Source organism: Catharus ustulatus, chromosome 1 (assembly GCF_009819885.2).
Source record: "Catharus ustulatus isolate bCatUst1 chromosome 1, bCatUst1.pri.v2, whole genome shotgun sequence".
Taxonomy (NCBI): domain Eukaryota; kingdom Metazoa; phylum Chordata; class Aves; order Passeriformes; family Turdidae; genus Catharus; species Catharus ustulatus.
Window position 1 is genome coordinate 153,629,184 of NC_046221.1, and position 24,749 is coordinate 153,653,932.

Below are 24,749 nucleotides of genomic sequence, written 5' to 3' on the forward strand. Positions count from 1 at the left end.
ATAAAGTTAAGCCTACTAAGGGAGGAGGGTGGGGGGAAGGAGCTCTGATTCAAATGGTAATAAATTCAACTAATTTTCTTAAGCTGAGTCTGTTTTGCCCATGACAGTAACTCGTGAATGATCTTCCACCCATTTCAATCCATGAGCTTTTTGCTGAATTTTGTCTCCAGTTGAGAAGGGAGTGGTAGAGTGGCTTTGGGGAGCACATGGCATCTAGCCTGGATTAACCCACAACACAAATCCATTTAACCAGCTCACCAGAATTCAAAGGCTTTTTGATGATTAATCAAAACAGAAGAAAAATAAATCCTACTTCATATTTGGTACCATTACCTTTCCAATGTCACAGAAGATTAATAGCTGTGCCAGCAAAGCACAATAAACATGAAGTATTACACAGACACTCTATACAGTAGCTTAGATGACAAGCAGCAGGTTATAAAACTAAAAGCTAACACCTTCAAATGAGCATGTGCTATCTCTTCAGTCTCACAAGCTGGTTCAGAGTACTGGTTTCTGGCATAAGGGATCTGGTTCAGCTACACGGTAGCTTTACTAGAGACAGAAAGAAAAACCACCAAAAAATTATCTCTTCATTCAAATAGCTCAAGAAGCTACACAGTCTTCTAGGGTACATTCACACAAGTGGCCAAACCACTTTAACTCTGTGCATAATGGAAGTAATGGGATTTCACATCACTCTGGTGAAGTTTTCAAAATCAGCCTCGCCAGGCTGTGTGGTGAGGCCCTGTGCAAGCAAAAACCAAACCCTTGCAGCCTGGTTTAGCATCTTCAAACAGGCATAAATTCGGTCAGGGATCAGGATTCCCAGAAAACACCACAAATTTCAGGAGTTGTTGAAGGAAAAGAGGGAAAACAAGTTCTTGGAGCAAAAATGACTAATAACGAAAGTCCCATTTTCTGTTCCTTAACATACTACAATTTTGTCAGCAGTTTTCAAGCAGGTTAAGTTTCAATTCTTACCTACAGCCAGTGCTGCACTCTGTTCTCGCCCTCCAGTCTGTTTTAAAAGAAAAAAGAGATTATGAAAATTAATTTTTTTATACCAGAAGTCTCAAAAGAAATGCAATGTGACCTTGGTAAAGCAAACACACATCTGTTCCAGACATACTGCTCTTGTGTATCTACTTCATAAACATAGTCCTGGATCCATATGCCACTGGGACTTTTAAAAAATATGCTAAGAAAATATCATTCAGAACAGTGTTTTATCTCTAGGCATACAAATAAATAGGGAATGCCATTATTTGGCAATGAATGTGCTTCCAGGGAAAAAGGTTGTCATATTAGATAATTCATAAACACATATATTCCAGAATAAATTTAATACCTAAAGAGTCAAAGCTGCCATAAAATACCAGTGGCAAACTGTTCCACTTGCACTTCACATTGCTTTAACAAGAAAATCACACAAGATTCTAATCCAACCACACAAATGTGCACTTGAAAAAATTCAAGGCTTGCATGCTGACCTCCAGAGAAGGCATTTTCAAGTCCCCACTGAAAACCATTTGCTTGACAAAGAAAACTAGTGTTCTTGGACAGCCTCAGTGTGCTGTACACATCACTACTACTGTCCTAACATGGTGAAATAATTATGCTAATAGTACAGTTTAAAGGAGAAGATATGGAGTATTACAGTAACTCAGTTTCACAGGAAATAATAGTATAACATTAACTAGGGAAGGCTCTGAAGATATACAGCAGCACAGGCAAGAGGAAGAGTAGAGACTATAGTGAGAATGACTCTTCACAGCCCAGAGAATTGAATATAAGCAAAAAGATAACCATCAGACACAGTTAACAACTGTAGAAATTTAACTCTCCATTCTTTCCAGTGCATGCATCTCCCTCAAAATTTTCCCCTTGACCAGGCTTAAGTTTGGGCAGCAGCTGCTTTTGCCTTTGCCCATCGACTTCAGCTTCCCCTTTATCAGAAATAAGCAACAGTCAGGACTTCAAGACAAAAACATGGTTAACATCACAGTCTTTGTAGGACCTGCAATTCCCTAAAATTCCCTAAAAGACATATTTTAAATATGATTGGGGTTTTTTTTCCTTCTCAAATCATGCTTGAGATCGCTCAATTTGTGCTTTGAGACAGCACATCAAAAATAAACCCCTGGAAATCACAGGTCCCCTGCAGGTCAGGGCTGAACACAACTGACATTGCAAAGAGAAACTGAAACCAAAGGGCAATCCAACACTACTGTAACAAGCTAATTTCCTGAAAAAGAGTGAAAGAAAAGTCAGATAGGACCGAGCTATAAACAAAAAAAGAACTCTAAATTCATTAGAATGAGCAGACTATAGAAATAATTCTGAAAGTGAAAGAAAAAAGACCACTGTAGCAGTTAGTCTAGGGACTTTAAAAAACAGTGTCCTCTACTGGTACTAGTTCATTACTAGAGAAATACCCACATTTCCAACTGATAGAATTATTAGGTAAAGAAAAAATGAGGATTGCTCAGCTCTTTCCATCTTTAGGACACAATGCATACAGACACGAGCACTTACCACCTGCAAGCACAACGTGCTGATGCTCAGGTGGCTTTTCCTGAAGGCATCAATGAACGAGTGGAAGTTAATAATTAACAAAGCCTTACAGGACTCTTGTGGTAACGAAGGCAGGAGGAGAAGAGCAAAGCCATTAGGCAGAAGGGAAGCAGCCAGGAAAGCTCAGAACTATAGGTCAGTTGGACTACCATCAATAACAGGCAGAGAGATGTTAGCACAGGAATCCATTAACTGGTTTCCTATCTTTCAGTACCTACAAACAAGCCTTTGTGCAAAACAGCTCACACTGAGCACTGCTGATGCTGTCTCTTGGTTTATACTGCCAGGCTGACAGGTATTTGATTTTTTTGCATAGAGTGACTTCCTGTCATAGCATTTTAAAGGTTAACACTGAGCAATATAATAAAGCACTGCCTAAATAGATAAGATATTGACTTGTTGATCTCTAGTCAGTGACTAACATCAGCAAAAATGAGTTAAAATAGACAGATGTGAAATGATTGGTATAATGGATTCTTTACAGAATTAATTTTTGCACTTTGGGTACACCTTAATTCAGGCAAAAGAGCTTCTAAGCTAATAACTCTTTCAGGTTCAAAGTGCACTACTTGGGTTTTCATGCTAGGATAGAGGATCTGCAAAACCTCTGAGCTTCCTTTTGACTTACCCTCAAGGTTTAGATCTGTGGATTACCATAGAAATACCACAAATGGTCACAAGATGAGACATGCAAATTACACAAATTAATAGGCAACGAAAATTAAGTAATTCAGACCCAGCATTTTTCAATTCCTTGTGAGTCTGAGGTAGTCAAATATTTAACGTTACATTACAGAGAAAAACATTCTGGGCAGGAAAATTAACTTTACTCAATAGGTTACAGCTCATGGAGTCAAACAGCAGAAAGATTAATGCATCCCATCCCAGAGATCTCATTCAGACACACAACCCCTTCCCTTACTGCAGACTAACTTCACCACAGCAGAAAAACGCCAAAGCATATGCCAATATCTCAGGCCAACTACAACAGAAATGCAAAGAATTGTCACAACACTTGAAGAACCAAAATGGAAAACTGTCTAGAACCATCAGAGAGGGACAGTGAATTATCTAAACTGCAGCATAACAAACAAAATCAAGCATCATTCAGTTTGTCAGAGAAAAAGCCTGTAATAAGTCAAATGGTACCCAGATAAAAAGATGCAGTAAGTAAACTTGGCATCACTGTGAATAACGAAACTGGAGGGGAAAAAAAAAAAGAAAATGGCTAACCACTGAGTAAGCCCTGTGCTTTGGGTATCCACCTCACATTGAACTGATGCTGCTTAACTCAGCAATACGTGAAAACAGATTTCACATGAGAACAGCTAACCATTAACTTCCAGTATGAAACCACTGTCTTCAGCCCAGCTCAGGCTGAAGTAATTAAGAAGCCTCTACACTCAGGCATAGACTTGTCAGTGACTGTCAGTCATGATTTGCTACAAGAATGGTGATTTTTCAGGCTTTCCAACACTCAGGTTTCTTCTGCCTATTAAAAACTGAAAACACTGAGTGGTAAGAAATAATTAGCAACAACTTTGCAATAAGAATCTAAATTACTTTCTGTGTACTCAACTGGCATCTCAGCTCATCAGGGAACTTCAGAAAATATTAACTTCACAAAGTTTACAACACTTACTAGCAAAAGATTGCAGGGATTCACGTAGTCTATGTGAAACACTTGGCACCTAGACTGAAGTTGTTTTCAAAACCCAAGAGACTGCTACTTTGACAGAGCAAACATTCACATTTCTAGTTTGCAGTTCAAGCTTGCACTAGGACTCGTCTTGGTAAGCATCACCAACTTGAAATCCATGTAAACCAGCTGTGGACTATGGCACAGATGGCCTCAGCTCATTAATCTTAACAGGATCTAGCTCAAAGACTACCTGCCCTGGCAATTTTTAGATGCTCCTGCTCTCTTGGTTCAGTTTCAGACTTGAAATAAAGTTTGCAGAGACAGCTCTAAAAAACTTGTTACCCTTAGAAGCACACACAAAAACATAAAAACCAAGCCCAGTCCAAAACAGAACCGCAAGTCAAATACATTCCACATCTTGTGGGTAATAAAGAGAAAACTAAGAAATGTTCAGTAATAAAATTTGATTTTTATATCAGTAACAATAACAGATGTCCAAGCTATAAAAAATAATTTATTGCTAAGATCATGTTTCAAAGGGAGTTTCAGGGCATCTGCAGATGAACCCGTGGTTCAATGCAAAATGGATGTGAACTCTGGTGTTTAACATCAGCGATTGCAGACAAAGATTGTTCTATATCTGTATGGCAATTGTATATGAGACTAAGATTTTGCAGTAGTGGTAGCCTGCTTTGCTAGTGACCTCAGATTGACATAAAGAGTAAATGTACTGGTTGCTTGCTATAAAACCACTTTTTTGACTTCTGACTGTAAAGCTCCAGCTCAAATCTTTCTTTTCCATACATTTTCATGTCTCTAAGAGAGGCAAAATTGCATCTTAGAAGTCCATGTGTTATATTAAATTTTTCCCTATCCTGTGCAATTTCTAAATGCTGTCACAGTACCTGACATTACTTGTTTCATTCAAAACTATGTTTTAAATTTGTAATTTAATGATAGAAATGGACTGTGAATGTATCAGAAGGTCTAGTGTTCCATTACAATTTTTCAAGCTTATTTTATTTTCCCTAATTTTTACACTTTTACAGCATACATTACCTCTAAACTGTTACCACTGCATAGCAGCTTCACTTCATATCATCCTAATTTCAAGGTGGGTTTTTTTTCAATACCTTTTGTAGTTAATGTGTCATGTTAAATTGTTTTGGACTCTGTAGTAGAGAGTAATGGATGGACCTGATCTTGCACATCTGTTCCAACCTAAAAGATTGCTTGAAAGCTTTCAGAAAAGTTTAGAAACTGCATTATAGACCAATAGGAGGGACACAAGGTTTTACACATAAATGCCTCTCAACAACTTAATGAAAAAAAAAAAGGGTAAACTAAAAGCATGTATGGCAGGAGAGGATATTCACACAAAACTAGTATTCAGCATGAAAATTTATTTATTATATTTCATCCAGTTACATATGTGTTCTGCAACAAACCCTTACTTTGGCTTAGTGAAAACAGTAAAATAAACTATCATGTACATTTTTGCTTCTCAAAACTCTACACAGAGAAAAACTCTGTAAGCTGAGCAACAAGTACAAGCAATTTTTTAACCAAATCGGAATTTAAATATTTCCAAATAAGCTTTTTTTCACTTTTAGAAACAAGTTGAGAAAAATAAATGTTGGGTAACCAGAAGACAAATAAGAAATTTTAGTAAAACAGAGATGGGACTTCATTCGTTGTTTAATTTAGAGTTGGGTTTTTGTTTGTGGTTGGTTGCTTTTTTTGGTAGGGGAGTAAGGGGTAGAGCTATGGTACTTTAGTCCAAGTAACACAGCTTCTTGTTTTACTGAAAGAAAAAAAGAAAAAAATTAAAAAGCCTGCAAGAATTATTAAAGCAATTCCTGTGTCTAATAGTCAATTACACAAACAACTGAACTTTCTACTTTGGGTAACACTATCTCCTGTATTTTTTTTTGAACTTTCATAAATCCAAATCCTATTATTTAGTATTGGATATAAAACAGAGCAGAACTTTTATAAACCCTCTAGAATTCAGGCTTTCACTCCTCAAAGAAACTACTAAAATATTCCTAAGGTAGGAAGAGATATGGGATATAATTCCTACAGCTTTAAATGACATTGGCATTTGCTCTCCCTTGTACATTTAACTTCCCCATGACTACATGGAATCACTGTTTTGCCACAGTAGAAGCTTCCTTTGCTGTTATGCTCTTAATACCCAGTAGTGAAGTGTTCCTGAATACCACCTGAGTGATTCAACAGCTTATTTATCTAAGTTGTACAGATGATATAATTTATTAGGAATATGACAGAGCTTTAACCAGAGAGTTCTGGCTCAATATGGTCAGAACAGAAACGAAACCATGCCCTGTCCCAGGAAGTCTGCAGCAGTGTTCACCCACTTGCACAGCACAAACAGTAAGACAAGGAAAGGTCAGCAGGGCTTTCCCATTCACATTATTAGTGGTGCAGGAGCAGCTCTGAGCCATGCCAAGACCTACAGTTCTATTCCCTAAAGCTTGAACAGAGGAGTCCTTATTCCTTACAATCTAGATTTCTACTCTCACAGTGGAAAAAAAAAAAACCTAACACTTTCCTCAGGACTATACTAGGTCATATGAACAGCAAGGAACTCCTCTCACCAAAAAAAAAAAAAAATCACACCCCCCTGTCCCCCCCCACCAAAAAAAAAAAAAACAATCAAACAAAAAAAATCCCCAAAGCCACAGAAGAGTTACAGTCACTTACCACCTAAAAGATATTTTTATTGGTTTTAGTGAGTTCTAACCATCAACTGTTCATCACCAGTATCAAAAATTGAGAGCTGAAGCCCTAGTTTCCACCCCCAATAGGTAAAACTCTAAGATGAACTTAGACACAAGCTGATTGTGTTACAGCTAGAGGTATCCCATATAGCATCTCTGCTGCTCAGAGACAATGGATGTGTTTATTTCAGATTGCTAAGAACACAGTTTAGATTTTTAAAAGCCTGAAAAGTCGTTCCAATGGACACCAGCAGCAGCAAGTCCTGCCACAGGCCCAGGGCTGAGCAGTTTCTAGGTGACAGTCAAGCAGGTCACTTCAACTCCTTCCCCCAGGGCTGCCCCACTACACAGATCTCAGCAGAGGCAGCTCCTTCCAGCTGTAACTCATCCACAAGAGGAGTGTGGACGAGTTACAGGACTTCCCAAAGGTGACTCCACAAGAGCCTTGGGACAAGCAGCAATTTCTGTAGAGGACACAGGAGCTCTGCTCCCAGCAGAGGAACTGTCACAGAGCACTGAGACTCTTGAGAGTGCCTCCAGCTTGTCCAGAAGCAATGTGAGCCCCACCTATACAAAGATTTGCAATAATTGTCACAGCTACAATCAAAAAACAGAAGAGGCCAGCTTTTCCAATCAGCTATACATTGCAGTTATACAGTTTTGAAGTTATTCCAGTAAAAACATGGGTGATTAGAATACTAAAAGCAATTGTATCAGTTATTAGCTGTTGAGAAAGGAAGACTCTAACCAAGATTTTAACCTGGGATCTTAAATGTTTATTGGACAGTATGCCAGATAGAAAAACATACAAAATTTACAGAATATAGGGTAACACATGAGAGAGGTAACATGTTCAAGTTCAGCTCCTAGGGACTGGTGTGTGCATTTAGCAGCTTTGTCCAACAGGCAGGAAAATAAACCAAAAAAACAGGAGCTATACAACAAGGTAATTTAATGGCACTGAGTCTCAACAGCTGCACACTTTCTTTTCAATAATTTCTCAAATTAATTCCATGATCACCTAAAAAGAGGCAATCTGCATCAGAGGAAGTTCAGATGGAACATGAAGGAAACCTTCTTCACTGAGAGGGTGTCTGGTCACTAAACAGGCTCCCCAGGGAAGTGGTCACGGCACCAAGTCTGACAGAGCTCAAGGAGCATCTGGACAATGCTCTAAGTCATATGATTTAGTGGTAGGGAGTCCAGCAAGGAGCAGAGAGCTGAACTTGATGATCTGTGCAGGTTCTTTCCAACTTGAAACATTCTATGATTCTAAATAATAAAATTGCAATGATGTAGTCCAGCAGTAAGCTGAACACTAACAAGAATGAAAGTACTGTATGTCTTTAGTTCATATGCCTACAAAGTTAAAAAAACCCAACAACCCTCCCTCCACAAAACCTAGAATTATCCTTTAATAAGTATTTAAGAGTTCTTCTCTAAGTCAGGAAGTGAAATAAGGGACATCTGACCTTAACCTAATAGAACAGGCCACATAAAACTTAATATGAATGTCCAGTCACCTGTCTCAACAGTACAGCTTTTCAGGTCAAATGTCCTCCTGACGAGAAGTTTACATATTTTGCTGCCTTGTTTAAAAGTGACTTTTCAAAAAGTCAAAACAACACTTAAATTAATGCCTTTGATTTGAAGGTTCATTGGACAAACAGAATTAAACAGTTCATGTTGTCCTGAGCCACTATTTACAGGTAAAGAAAAATAGCAGCTTTGCCTTCATAAACAAATTGGCAGGCTGAAGTCTCAAGCAGAGCAGAGTTTACTAAATAAGCCTTTAAATCAAATTTAAAACTCACATATTTTTAAACTGCTCTATTAACTGTTGCAGTAGGAATACTACATGTAAAGGAAGGATATTTTGGCTCAACACTGAATTCCACTTGATTACAGTGAACAAATCTTGTCACTGATCATTTGCAGATTACTATGATCTTCATTCAAGGTTTAACTTATTTTACATCTACTGTGGGAAAAAAGATACCACATTATGTTTCCTCAGCATAAACACATTTATTTACATTGATAATACACATTACAAAACTTTAAAAAACACAACACTGCATAAAAGCCTCTAACACGTCAATCTATTCCTGTGCTATTGCAGTGAAGTACATTAAACAAACCCCAAGATAAAATACAGGGAATAAATACAAGACAGCTCAGTTCAGCCTAAAACAAGTCAGCTTTTCCTCTTTTTTGCCTTAGACACCACCATTAATGCAAAATAAATGTATGCTGGTAGAATATCAGCATCATGATCAGAATTTCTACCACATCATCTTGAGTGTCAAAATCGTAACAAGTACTTAACCTCCATGTACTAAGAGCCATTTACATAAACCCACTTTCATATGGATGAGAAATCAATTCAAGAGGCTCTGCTGAATTTACAGACAAACCTACAACAATATATTTAGAGCAACAACACCAAAGTAGGTAGTTCTTAACTTGTGGCACAAATGGGAAGTATGGGTGGTTTCAGTTGTCCAAAAGAATTTTTCTTCACATATTTACATTAATTCATTATAACATTACTGTGGCAGATTATTCTTTTCCTCTGATGTTCCCACATTACCTTGTTGTTGGTATCTGGTGGGCTTTGCCTGGAAAGCTTTTAGAAGCATTTGTAATGTCACCACTTTCTGTGTTGGTTACACAGGATTCCTCAACAAACAAACAAACTCTTCTGAAAGCGGGGTTTTATTAAAAGCTACACATTTATAAAACCTATTTCCTTGTTTAATAGAGAAAACATTAAGCACTGAGCAAAACAAAACAGAACCTAGCTTTATAATTCTAGCAGCATGTTTGACTTTTATATAAACTTCCCCACCAGTCAAAACCAAACAGAATTCTGCAAACACATGGAATAGGGCCTTACTCAAATACAGTATCTCTTCTGCATGAGATCCTTCCCTTCAAACCCTTTTTAGGCACACAGGTATGGGGACAACAAATTTTCCTGCTCTTTTTAAATTTAACACATATTAAGCGATTTGCAGGAAAATACTCACATTGTTACTGAAGAAGTTTTAAAGATTCTTCATAAGAGGAAGCAAAACACTTAAAGATGTGTCAGCCAGGCAAATGTTACTTTCATAAGAGCCACAACAAAGAGTTCTCAAAATTAATAAGAAAATGTCAGGTATGCATTTGCTTCCACTTTGTAAACATAATACTGAAGGTGTTTTCATATTTATCAAAATTAGCATAAATGCAAAACCTGTTAATCCACCCACAGTGCAATATCTGTACTGGAACAGAGACTTCACAACACGTTAATCAGTTTGCTCAAAACACCTCCCCATCATCATTACAGGGGAACAATTCTAAGTTGCATGGAAAGATTTTTAAATCTTCAAGCATGCAGACAAGTTCAAGCTGCATGTAAGAGATAACACTAAAATGAAAGTGAACAATTATCAGAGATTATATGTGAAAGCAGAAGGCAATTATCAAGATCTTTCTTGAACTACTGATACCCTGGAAAAATAATCCTATACAAGTTAAGTTAGTGTAGCGAAAAAGAACAGCTAACACAAGAAAAATAGAGCAAACACTGAAATGTTATTCATTTTCAGTGTCTGTGATAATGGACAGTTGAAACATCATAAGAAAAAGAAATACCACCTGGATAAAATGGGCATGACTATCTTCTACAACCATTTGGGCTAGTCTGCACCACATCAAGGAGCAGCTGGGTTAAAATTTTTATCATGGCACCAGTCATGCAAGACCCAGACACAGACACACTCTGCCCCAAGGGATGCAGCATCCACGTGTCACATTCTCTTTTCAGCACAGTCCCAGAGCTGGGGGCCTGAGCTGAGAACCTGGGTCAAGTCAAAACTGCAGTAAAGCTCAGCAGGCTCTCGGCTTCTGTCTTCCCAAATCAAAGTTACTGCTGGAAAACTGTGAAACCAAGTTTGTGAAGAACTACCCCAAGCTAAAAATGACTTACTGATCCTAAAGGAAATACTAAATTAAGACAAATACTTTACCACAGCTGCAGACAAAGAACTACTTCATAGAACTACCCAGTTTCACTCAGCATGGCCATCCTGTTAAACTTCTCTCTCCAAGAGAGATGGGGAGATGGTGGGCTGGAAAAGGAAGCCAAAGTAGGGAAAAAGACAGAAGACTTCAATTCTAGACTAATGAGTTTTTCTGTCTTCTGTAAAGGGCATGCTATATGCACACAAATTTAGTGAAAGACACACATTACTTACATCATATACAATCAGAATAATCCAAAGTATTATCCTAAAAGTTACTATCATAATAATTATAATAATTATAATGCAGTTCAAAACTTGTGCTGGCAATACGTAAGTTATGTATGTATAGTGTTTTGGTACCTCAAAGGGTGGCACACTACATGCCAGAGGTTTTTCTTCTCCTGTAAGCTGAAGGTCATACACTTTCAAACCCAGTATTTAGGAATGAGTCTCATATGTATTTTAGCTTCAGGAACTGCAATTTTACCGGCAAAAAGACTCTTGAAATTATCGCTCAGAAATAGCTGTACTATGCAAGTCATCTTTATATTAAAAAAAAAAAACTACAAAAGTCAAACTTTGTTTTTACACTGATAGATCCACATTGCTGACTACTGTAAGTTTTCAAAACTTTCCTATCATTAATCTGGGTTTGGCTTTTTAGTATTTTCTGCAACAGCTGAAAAATAGAACTTTATAAAGTTATCCTTGACCACTTATAAAATTTAGGCAAATTAACTGGCAAGTGAAGATTATTAAAGCATCTGTAAATGTTCAAGTTATGAAAGATTAATGTTTTCTTCTTGTCTAGGATGTGTTTCCATGTTCACCCTTGAACCCAGTCACATCACCTCATTTTGGCTAAGAACCTCTTTGACACAAGTTTAATGAGCCCTGAAGCTCAAGTGGCAGCAGTAAACAGAAAGGTAAGATCCAAGCTTTATAGAAGGTATATAGTAAAGTATAATTACAGAGGAAAATTGATACTTCATCTACAACATTAAGTATTTGAGAAGTGAGCTGTAACTCTGATACCCACTATCACTGTGCATATGATTTACCTATGTCAAGACATTCAAATGTCCTAAATTCTCAGGTTTCCTTGTGATTGCTGTGATCTTAACTTATGGGCTGGCAATCTGCTATTAGGTGGTCATGGCTCTTCACTGATGATCCTATTATTGTTCTGTACCTAGAAGCAGCCTGCACATGACTTGGTGTGTCTGGGAATAAAAGATATCCTTAGTTTTGTTATTACACATTATCCTGAGTGAAAATTAGGCCTCAACAAACATTCACTGAATAACTGCAAGCACATTAATGGTCTTCCAAAGCATCTGGACTTCTGTTAAGGCTTCCTTTTTTCTCTCTCCAGACTCCGCAGCACTATATTTGAAGTTTCACTGCTTGCACTATCACACTTCAAATAATATTTATATAGGACACAGTACAGACACATTGTATTTGTCTCAGCTAAAAAGGCAAACAGACTATGTCTAACATGCCATTACAGGGGAAAAAAAAACCAGTCTTTTTTCTCCTATTGAGAGAGCAGGAATTCAATCAATTTGTATTCCAATTTAAATACCCACATGTTATCCATTGTCTGGTGAGCTACAGACAGTTAGAAAGAAAAAATACTGCATTAACTACTTCTTGCTTTCAACAGATCAAAATACTTTGCACTCCTTGGCCTAAAACACTATGGACAAGAAAGAAATATTCCACAAGCAAAGAAACCCAGATAAGTGTTTACCAGTTAGCAGTATCTTCTTGCAGTCTTAAAAGAGAAGTCCCTTCCTCAGATTATTGATGCAGCAGCTCGTCCTCACAATCTGAAAGAAACAGAAGAATCCCATTAAATATAAACAATACATAGTATTTCAATCACATAAACCAGTGCCAGGGGTAAATCAAAGTTAATTATGCAGTGCCAAGGAACCTACATAATCCTTTAGGAATGCAAATGAAACATGCCAATTTCAAAAACACTTGGTGATTTTATGGAAGTGACATTATAAGCAAACAGAGAAGCATCCTTAGAAACACTTCAGTGAGTCAGTAAGGCTATTAGCTAGCCATGAGCACAAGCATCAGAAATAGAGCATTGCATCTCAGCATTACCGAGTTAAGTTACATATAGTTACAGCACAAAAAATAGAGCATTACATCTCTGCATTACGGAGCCGAGTTACACATAATTGCAGCAGAAAAAAGTAGGTCTCGGTTCAAGCTTTATTTACAGAGGCAGATATACTGCACACAGGGAAAATATTTCATTGTACAGTTTTCATCAGTTAAAGAAAAATGCCACCAACCAAAGTTTTTACCTAGCTGAACTTCCCTAGGATTACTAGGATTTTCTGCTTCACAACTAAGTTTCTGGTTTAGAAAAATTAGTATTTGTATGGTGAGACAAAACAGCATTTCCTATGGAAATGCAGCACTGAGATCCCACTGTAAGCACTTGGAGGGTACTTCAGCTCATTTAGATTTATATAGCAAGCAGCCAACCTTTTTTAGTACAGTAACTGGGTGATGAACTGCCCAGAACTGGTACCTTTCTGTTGTGGTGAAAGGTTTTAAAGTCTTTTCCCTTTGGGGTTTTGTAGGCTGCTTCTCTTTCAAGGATTTCAGCTAATTTAAATAGCTGAGTGTTGTCACTTAACCTGTCTCCAGTAAAACCACTGCTGCTCCTGCTTCAGGTGGTCCTGAAACCAGAATCCTTCTTTTTAGTATCTCACATCCAAAAGCTTCTTTTAAGGAGTGATCTCCCCATTTTGTCCTCTAATTCTCTTTCTGCTTCTTAAAGTAAAGTCAAGCATATTCTGCAACGCATCTGTTTTTAGCACAAACTTGGTTTAGAAATATAAAATCCCTGTCATGTAATTTCAAATCCTGCTGAAGAGGCATAAAACATTCAGTATTAATTTGTATTTAATCAGCTATCAGCAGTCCCTCTTACATCAGGTAATCCTGATTAACAAGCATTTAACAAAATATGTTGCTTTGCAGTTAAATTTTTCATCACAAATACCATAACGTTACTGATTTGTCCCAGCTTTGGAAAGGTGGAGGGAAGAGTTAAATAAATAAAGTATCAAGGCTGGAGAATGATTTTAGTCACAGTGAAAACTACCATGGAAAGATGCCATCCATTGCCTCCTGCCCTCTCTGCAAAAGAAAAACCTGCATCCTGAAGAGAACAGCTAGAAGAAAAGAAGGCAAGGACTCTAAGATATTATGAAAAATATAATGACCAAATAAAATCAAGGGATCCTATTCACAGTTACATCAAAGCAAATAATGCAATAGAAAAGCAAAACCAATAAAAGAATAATATTAACTAACGATAACTTTTGCCAATTTGTGTCAAGTCAGCATCTAACATAAGCAACTGCCTGTCAAGTTAATGTGTTGGTGGTTTTTTTTTCTGCAAATCTTGTAAGATGCACTATTTCTCTTTCTTGCAAAAGGGGAAATCTAAAAAACACCTAAAACACATTCACTCTGTTAGTGCATATGCTTTGTTTTATCAATTGCTCTGCCACCCTATTCAGCCCCTTTCATTCATGGATCTCCTGCCAGACAACAGTACAGGTTAACAACTATCTTATAAACTGAATGGAAGCCATAAAATCCTCATGCTGCTTGGCAAGAGCTGAGCAGAGTAGTTCTATCACTGCCTGCAGTCCATAACAGGATTGAAAGTCCTGCTGCCTGAGTGACCATATAAGAAACTCAACAAGTTCCTTCAATATACTCTAATCAAAAACACTTCCTTCTACCCTGCTACACAACAGTACGAAAAGCTTCTCATTCACTACCAAAAATGGATTTTTTTCAAGCATGATTGATCATTTCATTAAACAGAAAAATTGTTGTATTTCCGCTGTTCCACTGTCAGGACACATAGCATCACATTGCCAAATTCGAATGGTTCAATCTCCTTCACTAACTAACTACTGAAATCAGAAGCAGGCTTTTGGTTTACTAAAAGGAATACCTAAGCCCACTGGAGATCTTTCTGCCCTCTCCAGTTCTGGTTGCTCAGCATTTCCTGTGCTGACAACCCATTCCTGCAGACCGGCTTCAGGCGAGATAGGGAAGCAATGCCAGCAGCAATAGCTGTGGAGCAATTCTGGATGGGAGAATTCCACCTGGCAGAACTGCCATATGTTACAGTGGATTGAAGAGATGATGGAAACATCAGAAAAACAGTGGAAGCACAACATCTGCCAGCACAGGGCAAAGAATTAAGCCTGGTGTGATAGGGAACTGGAGAGGAAGGAGGCTGGGCACAGGAGCACTGGGCAGCACTGCACACAGAACAGACCAGGGCGCTGAAGTGGGAGGACATGCAGAAAAAGCTGCAGAAAATGTGGCCCCTTTGGAAGATCTCTAAAGCTTTCAAGGCAACAATTCCTTATATATGATCTAGATTAATCCAATTCAGTCCCTAAAACCTGTCAAGAGAGATTTTTTTTTCTTTTAAAATAACAAACCCCCAAACTGTAACCTATGGTATAAATAGGATAGCTGAGAAAAACCAAGTTAACTGCCATCTTAGATTTGTTCACAAACTGATTTTCTTTATTTCAATAGACCTTTGTGGAGTAAATTAACACTGTTTCTTTGACAGGCTAATGAGAATAGCAGGTGAACAACAAAAGAGTAAGCTCATTCCCAGGAGATATCCTTGCCTGCCCTCCACACACTGTGTTGGCATAGCTTTGTAGGATGATGAATTCAAAAGAAGGAAGCAGACAATAAACCTACTCACTCCTGCTAAATCAGGGAGACTTCACCTCTTGATGTAAGCGACCATCCCTTACTTCATTAGTTTTGTCACTTAAGGGGAAGGTGGAATTAGTACAGCACCTGATTAAATCTTGTTCTCCATACAAAATTCATGCTCAAGAAAACCATTAACCATAAAGATGCAAAAAGCCTTCTGTGAATTGCACAGTGTTTGCTGTTCCCTGGCACACATGTTTCAACAGGCAGAGGCACAGCCACTGCTTCTCAAGCCTCCAAGTTTCACACTCATTTGAGCTACAAGGAAGAAAACGCCTGAGAAATTTATTAATGGCTATGTCCTCAGGAGCAATGGGTAGAGGGACTCCATTCAAGACAGTTTGCTGAAATATTGAAGCAAAACAGGCAGTCATTGTCAGTCACAGTAGTGTCTACAGAGGGCTTCAAGTTCAATAATTTTCCAGTCTCTGCCACCATTAAAGCCAAGGTAAGGCCCATGGCAGAGCTGTCTTCATGTCTTCACAAGCAGGTAACAGGAATGACTCAGGGCTGAGATGCAGAGGTCAGTCTGTCCTTAAATTCTGCCCAAACCCTCAGCTGCTGACCCAACAGCCCACATTCCAGTTCTCTGCCTTGCTCCAGCCAGACAAATGCATCCCAAGGACCCTGCTGAAGTGACCATCTGGGGTGGCCTGAGATGCCATTTCATTTCCTCTTTATTTGGTAACCTACACAAGCATCTTCAAAAGGTCAGGCAAATGTAGATGTCACAACTTTGAAAATGCAGGCTATTTCAACTCAAAAGCTTTATCTGAATTCCATTTAGGAGTAACTCTACCTAACCTGTATAGCCAACACTGTTGTATAGATATGAACCACATCTAAAAATCCCATAACACACATCTTTGCCTGTGCTTGATTTTGCTCAGTCCAAAACATAGAAAGCACAGGAGAGACAGTAATGTGGATTTAAGGTGATGTATCCTCCCTAACACAGATCACAGTAGACTGCTAGACATAACAGCCCATCATAAGACATATCTGAAATGCAGAGTACACAAAATGAGCTGAAGAAAAAATAAGCCATAAAGATAACTACGTGTCAAAAGGCTTATGGTAGTTTACAAACAATTCTAGTGTCAGGCATAAGACAGTACACACATTGAGCAGTCAAAATAACCCCTGCAGAGCTTCTGGCAAGCCACTCTTCATAGTAAAAAGCTATGCAAAAAAAAAAAAAAATAGGCAGAAAGCAACACAGCCTACAATAAAAGGAAAAATATAGAAATACAATTCACAAATAGGTCCACAGCAAGAAAACTTGAGAATTTTATATCCTGTTAAAATTATATGGACTACTTTTTTCCCTTATGAATATATTTTGCCAAAACTTTAATTTTCAGTTGAAAGAGGAAATTCTCCTGTGATTTGAGGAATTGGTAGTCTGAGAACTATTCAAAAATCCCCAGTTATTCACTTCCACACAGCTGAGAAAGTAAGTTGTAATTCTTTTATTTCCAGGACAGAAATGAAACCAAGTATTTAAGATCAAATAATTACAGCAAAACTCAATAGTTTGAGCTTCAACTGTACACCATGCAATGAATAACTAATAATAACTAATAATAATAACTAATAACTACTAGTGAATAACTAATGTGCTAAGACACATTCCAAGGTTAAAACTATTTGCCTCCAGAAGGCTGCAGCTCTGCCTCCATGCAACACCAGAGCACTCTAGTGACACCCTGACCATTTTCAATACCAAAGTATTCCTTTTTTTTTTTTTCTTTCATCAGAACAGTATGAGTTACAGGACACTTCAGCATGCTAGTCCTTACAGGTTTGAGCTGTGAAACCACTAAATATTCTTAAAAATGTACCTCTAGCATTTATTCATGCACTAGAAGGTAATTTTGTGAGTAAATTAGGATCATCCAGTTAGCTAAGAGTTGCAAAGACAGAGATGGAAGACACACATGACCTTCCCCTGTCCCACAGCAAACATTTGGCAGAGGTTTAAAGTATTATCAGCCCAACATAATGTATTCTCTGAAGTGTAATTTACCAAACAGAACACTGACCAGCTTTTCCTCTGATAATTACTCCAAAGTCATAGAAAGGATTTTCAATTGTGAACACTTTCTCTTGTCAGTGCCACATTGCAGCTTTCAAACACTGAACTTGGTATTTCAAGCTCAGTACTGTGGCACAGTTTAGCAACTTCCCTTAAAAATACAGGTTTTCAAGATAATGGTAACTATTACAGAAGGACTGAATTTTAGTAGATGACTATCCTTATAACTTTTCATTTTATTATTTATTAATTACAATTGGAAATAGTGAATGCTCCAATTCCAGTAGACTTTGCTCATACTGCAGAAGTTCTGACTCCCACCAGAATATTAATGACCTTCAAGCCTTAATTCACCCAACTTCTTGGAGCTCAGACATAGGTAGATAATTTAGTATATTCACTACAAATGCAGCAATAGGAAGAAAGTAGATTTTGTGTAAAAAAAAAAACAACTAAAAAAACTGTTAAATACTTATTCCATTTAGCTATATAATAAGCATATTCCTCTATTTCAAAGACAAATGTGCAAGTAATATGCCAATCATTTGAATACTTTCATATTAGACAGGTTTAACTGTGAAGAATATATTTGACGCTAGCCTTGAAATAACATGGTGAGTATTTTATCCAGTTCCCTTTTCAATCAGAACTACTCTTCTGAGAGTGACTCAAGTCCTTAGAGTGACTCAACTCCGAGATGAAGAGGCAGGACACAGATGACATGTTCTCCAGATTAGTTATGGAGCAGGTTTCCACAGCAGGGTGAAAAGGGCATGTACAGACAGACTGAGACAGACCTAATCTTTTCCTATTTCTAATGACAGGATGTTCTTGATAAACACAAAAGAGGATGACAATTAAGTTCAGATCATGTAAATTATAGAAACTTAGTCAGAAGTGCAGAGTCCTTGCAGAAAATCTGATAATTCTTATAATAAATGCCAGGATAATTCTTATAATAAATGCCAGGAGCAGTTCTTTTGTCTTAAAATATTTTTGCTATACAGAGAAATAGGCACAAAGCACCACCTGGAATATTTCTTCATTCTCAAGTACAGATGCCACGAATTTTTTGACCTCAGATCTCAGTTAATGCATGTTTTCTCCTTGGATACTCAGCACCCAACCGAGGCACTGAATGACATTCTAGAAACCACAAATTAACACGTGGATGTCGGATCAGTCCTGTTTCTTCCACTATCTACAGAAGCATGATGAAAGAAGATTCTCATGTGACCAGAACCAGGGGACCAGTTCTGCTTTCTAAGAGCTTCAACTGTTGAAGTTACAAGCAAGCTACATAAACTCTTCAGTAAGTTAAGGTTTGCAATTGTAAAATAGAAGCTGCAGATCCTAACTGCAAGATCAGTTTTAATATCGCCCTTGGACAGAAATCTGTTCTAAGTAAAGACTAAACACAAAAGACTTTTCCACTCCATAAAAATTCCATCTCACCAGACTCTATTGTGCTTATTCTCTCCTGGATACACACCTGAAGCCCCTATTCATAACATGTCCCAGCTTCAGCATCCTTCATATTTTTACTTATAAAGTGTCCCAACTTCAGCTGGGAGAGAGGCACGAGCCTGGCTCTCAGGTCCAATCGATTCCAGACTCCTTAAATAGAGTCAGGTGTTCCTTATACTACCATCATTATGCCAACAAGTCTGTAATGTAAAAATTCTGAAGGGGGAAGACAGCTTAGGAAAGATGTTATGAAGCCCTTGCTCTAGGTAGTTAGTCAATATATCCTTTTTTTTTCCCCCCATCTGCTGTTCAGCTGGATTTAGACAAGCCTGTTATCTAGTCCACAGAGAGGCAGGCATTAGTTACAGCTCTTAGTGATGTTTACAGTACCTAACTTTATCTGATGAGCAAATAGTTTAAGCTCTTAGCTTAAGCAGTCTGAACGATCTTTTCAGGATCCAATATTTGGTAAAAAAAAATAGAAATACTGCAAAGCTTATGTTTGAGACCTTGAGTAGAAAGTCTCACCCTCGGAAGGTTGTCTGCCAACTCTCTCAGCTTCTACATCCGCTTCTCACTACCATGACATTAAAGGCAACTGGACTCCTATTTCTGCACAGGAAATCTGATGAATTTTCAAGCAATTCTTACACTCCCACATCCTCTCATTTAAGTCTGTACTGAGAGAGCACAAGATCTTTGTTCAAAGGGTGCTTGTAGATGCCATCAACTCCAGAGGCATTCTCCTCACCTTTAATGTGCAAGTTATAACCTCAGTCAAAATAGAAGCACAACAATTTTTCTAGATTACCCTGAATAAGGAGTAACAAAGGAAGTATTTAAGAACAAGTCTTACATTTTTCTGTTTAAGCAAAATAACAAACTCCAATGTTCAAATATTCACAAACATGTTCTAGAGATTGCAGCAAGGCAGTCAGTTCATGCTTTTGAAATCAAACTTTACCCTGGAACAGAAGTCAAATAAATAAAAAAACCCACCAAAATGAAAATTTTTTTATTTAGAGATTTGTAACACTACAAAGCATTTTTTGCTATTCTAAGCCTAGAAAGATTTACTTAAGACTAACAGATTCTGAAGAACCACTTTCCATGAAGACATAAAACTCAAATAACACACATGAAGAAAAGGACTGTATTACACAAAATTGTGGAATCATGGTCAGCATAACTCTGGTAGACAAGAAGTTGCTATATTTAAGTAAAACTCCAACAACAGACATGCAGAGGTAGTAGCTTTCCTTCATCCAATTACCACTAATTTCAGGCAGATGCCAGCACATTCAACAAGAGTATGGTCAGTACAAGCACTTCAAGCATCCTGAAAAAAGTCCTAGGACCACCAACTTCAAGTGTATCATTGAAAACCAGGGATAAATTGTACTAGTATGTGTAACCAGACTTGGAATTAGGGTGCCTGGCTTCTGCAATCTCCAAATCTAGATCAGGGACTCCATCAAACCGTGTGATGAGAGAGTTGCTCTACAGGCAGAGCGTGCTTTAGGCTGCTCCTCCACAAGAAACCCACAGGGCTCTTTACCACACCTGCAACCAGAGCATGGGCAGTGCCACATATGAGGTCAGGGTTCAACCAAACGAAAGGCAGAGGCTCCTGAGCTCCTCAGAAAGAAGATAAACAGCAAAGTGTGACAGCAGCAAGCTCCAGCTTGGCCAGAGGAGCAGACGGAAGCGCGCGCGCCATCGACACGGAACTTCTAGCAAGGAGCTCGATCATCACGTGGTGCTGCAGCACTCACCTGTCCAAGGACTATGATTCAGTGCCTACAGGGTGTGTTGGATTCAGTACAGATGCACAGATTAATTGCACGCCATGGATGTGTCTGGCTGCTGAAAGAAGGCGGCTACACCACAGTCATGAGCACTCAGAAAAGTTAAATCATCAGCTCTAACAGGAGTGACTGAGCCTCGCTCAGTGCAACTACAGAAAGCTTCCATCTCTCTCTCAGACGGAGTCTCAGATTAAGTAAAGCTAGCTAACTTTCACAATGTTTAGTTTGAGGGTCACCATGCCCAGCTAAAACAAACATTACCTACTATGGAATTATTTGCATTGCCATTCATGAACTTACCCAATTTATCAGGGACATCTCATGTGGCAAAGACACTGCCAAAGAACAGGATGATTTATGGGTCTTCTTATAGCAGAAATCTCCTGCTATCATAGCAGGAGCTTTCCAACAACAGACATTTTCCAGCAATCTCTGAATACCAGAATGTGACAAAAACAAGACAGAGGAAGCAAGAAGACTTACATAAGGATAAAGCTTGTCACTGTGGCTGAACTAGGAAATTTCTTTTGCCTAATGGTATCGTCACAAGCACCACAGAAAGCTCACTAACAAAGGGAGGGCTGACTTCACAAAAAGCAGTGCAAAACCCCTTTGGTTTATCAAGTGGTTTCCAGGAGCTTTTTTGTCTTTCAATAAAAATTAATCTGGATTTCAAAGATTTAAACAAATATTAACTTATTCATTGTCTTATCATTCAAATCTAGAAATGGATGCTGGCCTTCGGGGCCTCCATCTCATTTCTGTGTAAATTGTTATTTTCTTAAAAATACAAGTATCAGTAAAAATAGTATTAAGAAGAAAGCCACCAGCAATGACTCAGATCTTCCAGATCGGAAAGTATGAAAAGGTTTCACTTGTTTGTACCTTTAGTTAATGTATCACTGCAGAGAAACTAAAGGAGTCCCATATTCTATTACTAACCTTGCCTCTATCTTCTAAACATGTTTTATGAGGAGTCATTCAACGACAGAAACTCAGTCCAGTGCTACAGTAACTAGAGAAGCATGCATTTGATCCCTGTGTTTACTACAACTTCCTATTTGCTTCCAGGTAATTAACACTGCCATACCTCAGTTCCTTATCTTATCTTCCTCCATGATGAGGCCAAACATTCAACACTAAGAGGAGAAGGACTTTAGCCAGGTGTGTTGTCTTTGAATTCTGCTACAGCAGGAGCTGGTAAGGGCAGCAGTGGATAAAAGTGTAAGCACAGAAGAGGCTGTTTAGTGATTCTCCAGGCAGTCAGTGAGGATACCCTGAGTGAAGCACACATGCAGAATACCTCCAAAATCCCTGCACTACATCACATTAGAGACAGAAATTGCTGAAGCAGTACAGACCCCAAAAATCAGATACTGCCTTCCTATGCAGCAAAGATATTCATGTTAAACTCTCCTCCATCAGCCTGAAAAATACTGGAAGTTACTGTTTTACTGCTGAAAACTTGAGCTTCTTAAGCCTTTAAGTCAAGGCCCTACAGACAGTAAGAAGTTAACTAATCATTTGAGATAGTCCAGACTAATCCTGGACATAAACAGTAACTTTACTTCAATGTGCATGTTATAGCTCAAAAAAATCTTTTATTAAGTCTATTGTGAATTATAAAATCATTCAAGTGTTCCAAACTGCTGATCAAATTATCCTTTCACAAAGATAACAAAAATAATAATTAAAAAAAAAAAAGGAAAAGATGCACATGTCAAACAATGTGCATAAGGGAAAAAAAAAAAGAAGTTTCATCCAGATCCACCAACTTCAACACTGGTTACTGATAGATTATCAGAGAGGAATGTCATAAGATGTCCTGAAGTTAGAACATACTTCTTATAAAACAACACTGAACCTTCACCAGGACAATTTTTAAAGATGAAAAATGAGCATAAATGTACAATTTGCATTTTAGCAGGTGTATTTAAGTCAAATTTACAGAAAAAGCTGCTCCCATGGAAGGTGGCTTCAAGCAAAATAAATTTGTGCTCAGACCATTAACAAGATTCACAAATTCTATCCTCTCTCATACAACAGGAGTCTATAACAAGTCTATAGATCTAGTGAAGAATAAACCACACCTGGAAAAGTAAAACCAGCTTTTTGTTTCGCCAGACTAACCTCCATGATCAACACCATGCTTATGACAAAACAGAGAAGTCATTCAGCAGCTCATGAGACCATGAAATACATTCTCAAGAACCAGGCAAGGAAACAAGGACAATTCAGAAAGGTGGGATCTCTAACTCTGGTTCTGTGTCACATTCCCAACAGATAGCAGAGGGCACCAGCAGCTACACTTCCTCTCCTTACTCTGAAACCAGAAAATACAAATATCACAAAAGTAGATACAAAGCCTGTACCTTCTGCACACAGACCTTGCCCTAAAAGGTATCACATCCTTTTAATACCGAATACAACAATAACACAAACTCATTCACTAAGAAACCCCATATTTGAGGCAGTTTCTGGAGTCTCATGTGCTGCCACACACAAAGCACCACAAGTGCAACACACGGCAGGAAATAAAGACTCTGAGGAAATAATGTCTTCCTTGCCTTAAACTCTTGTACACCCTATCAAAGTTCTGATTATCATGAGGAATTATGAAATAGTATTTTACAGGTTTGTTTCTTCCACTGAGCACTCTGCTTGGAATGGGAAAGAGCTTCAGCACTCATTTATGTCAAGGATCACTGTTCCAAAAAGGTACATTGGGGTGGTGCCAAGCCACTGATGCAGATTTATTTCAGAAAACAGAGCTAAACCTTTCTACTAGACAATAAAAGCTACTGCTTAAAGGCAGCGATTCTCAACCTCCTTCCAACTGCAGCTCCTCCTACTTTTTGTGATAATAAGCCCTAACTCTGCCAGCCCAAAGGCAGAACATTTACTTTACTACCTCTGAGACATGTGACTGCAAGAGCAGGGGAATGGCAAACAGGATCACTCCCCAGCACACAAACTCCACTAGAATCAAGTCACATACAGAGCGACATGAATGTTCAAAAGATACACAAGGTGAAAAGAAGTGTATTTAAGACCAGATAGGGACAAAAAAGGGGTGGGGAGAGGGGCAGAAAAAGACACACATCCATTCTATTCTTCAGAATGCTGCTGTGGATAGGAAGCTTTTCACTATACTCAATGCACTCAGGGCTCCCACAAAGCTGCTGTCCTGTACCCACAAAACAGGACAGCTCTAGAATTTCTGGTTTAAATTGAATTAATATTTCATACTACAAGTTTTATGACTGTCAAAGTTCCATTGCAAGTCCTAGTAAGTAAAAAGCTTAAACACAGGCTATACATTGCACTTATTACACTACTTCAGATATTTACAATGGGAAAAAACAGTGAGGCAAAGAACCCTAAACATCATGAGCTCTTTACATAAAACCTGCTCTGAATTACAGCCACATCAGCACCCTTCTGAAGCTAACACACGGAAACACGTGCTCTACAGAGAGCAACATGACAGTTTAATGTTTTCATCTGAAGTTATTGCTACCTTTCACCAGAAATCAGAGCTCCACAAAAGTTTTCTTAACTATGAATTTTTTTGAAAGCTTGAGTACTAACAATGTTTTAATACCATCTATCATCTGTTCATGACTTTGAACCTGCCATCAAGCTGCCTGCTCCCTCACC

General features: G+C 38.2%; 1 protein-coding gene across 3 annotated transcripts in view; it reads right to left on the minus strand.

The window, feature by feature from the left end:
* The window catches only part of CYRIB (CYFIP related Rac1 interactor B), a 96,442-nt gene that overhangs the window by 29,510 nt on the left and 42,183 nt on the right, over positions 1-24,749 (minus strand). For all 3 annotated transcript variants that reach the window (XM_033056021.2, XM_033056035.2, XM_033056029.2), the window contains exons 2-3: positions 12,736-12,814; positions 985-1,021 (exon numbers count right to left, since the gene is read on the minus strand). The gene's annotated coding sequence lies outside the window, so the exon portion shown is untranslated. The remainder of the gene's footprint in view (positions 1-984; positions 1,022-12,735; positions 12,815-24,749) is intronic.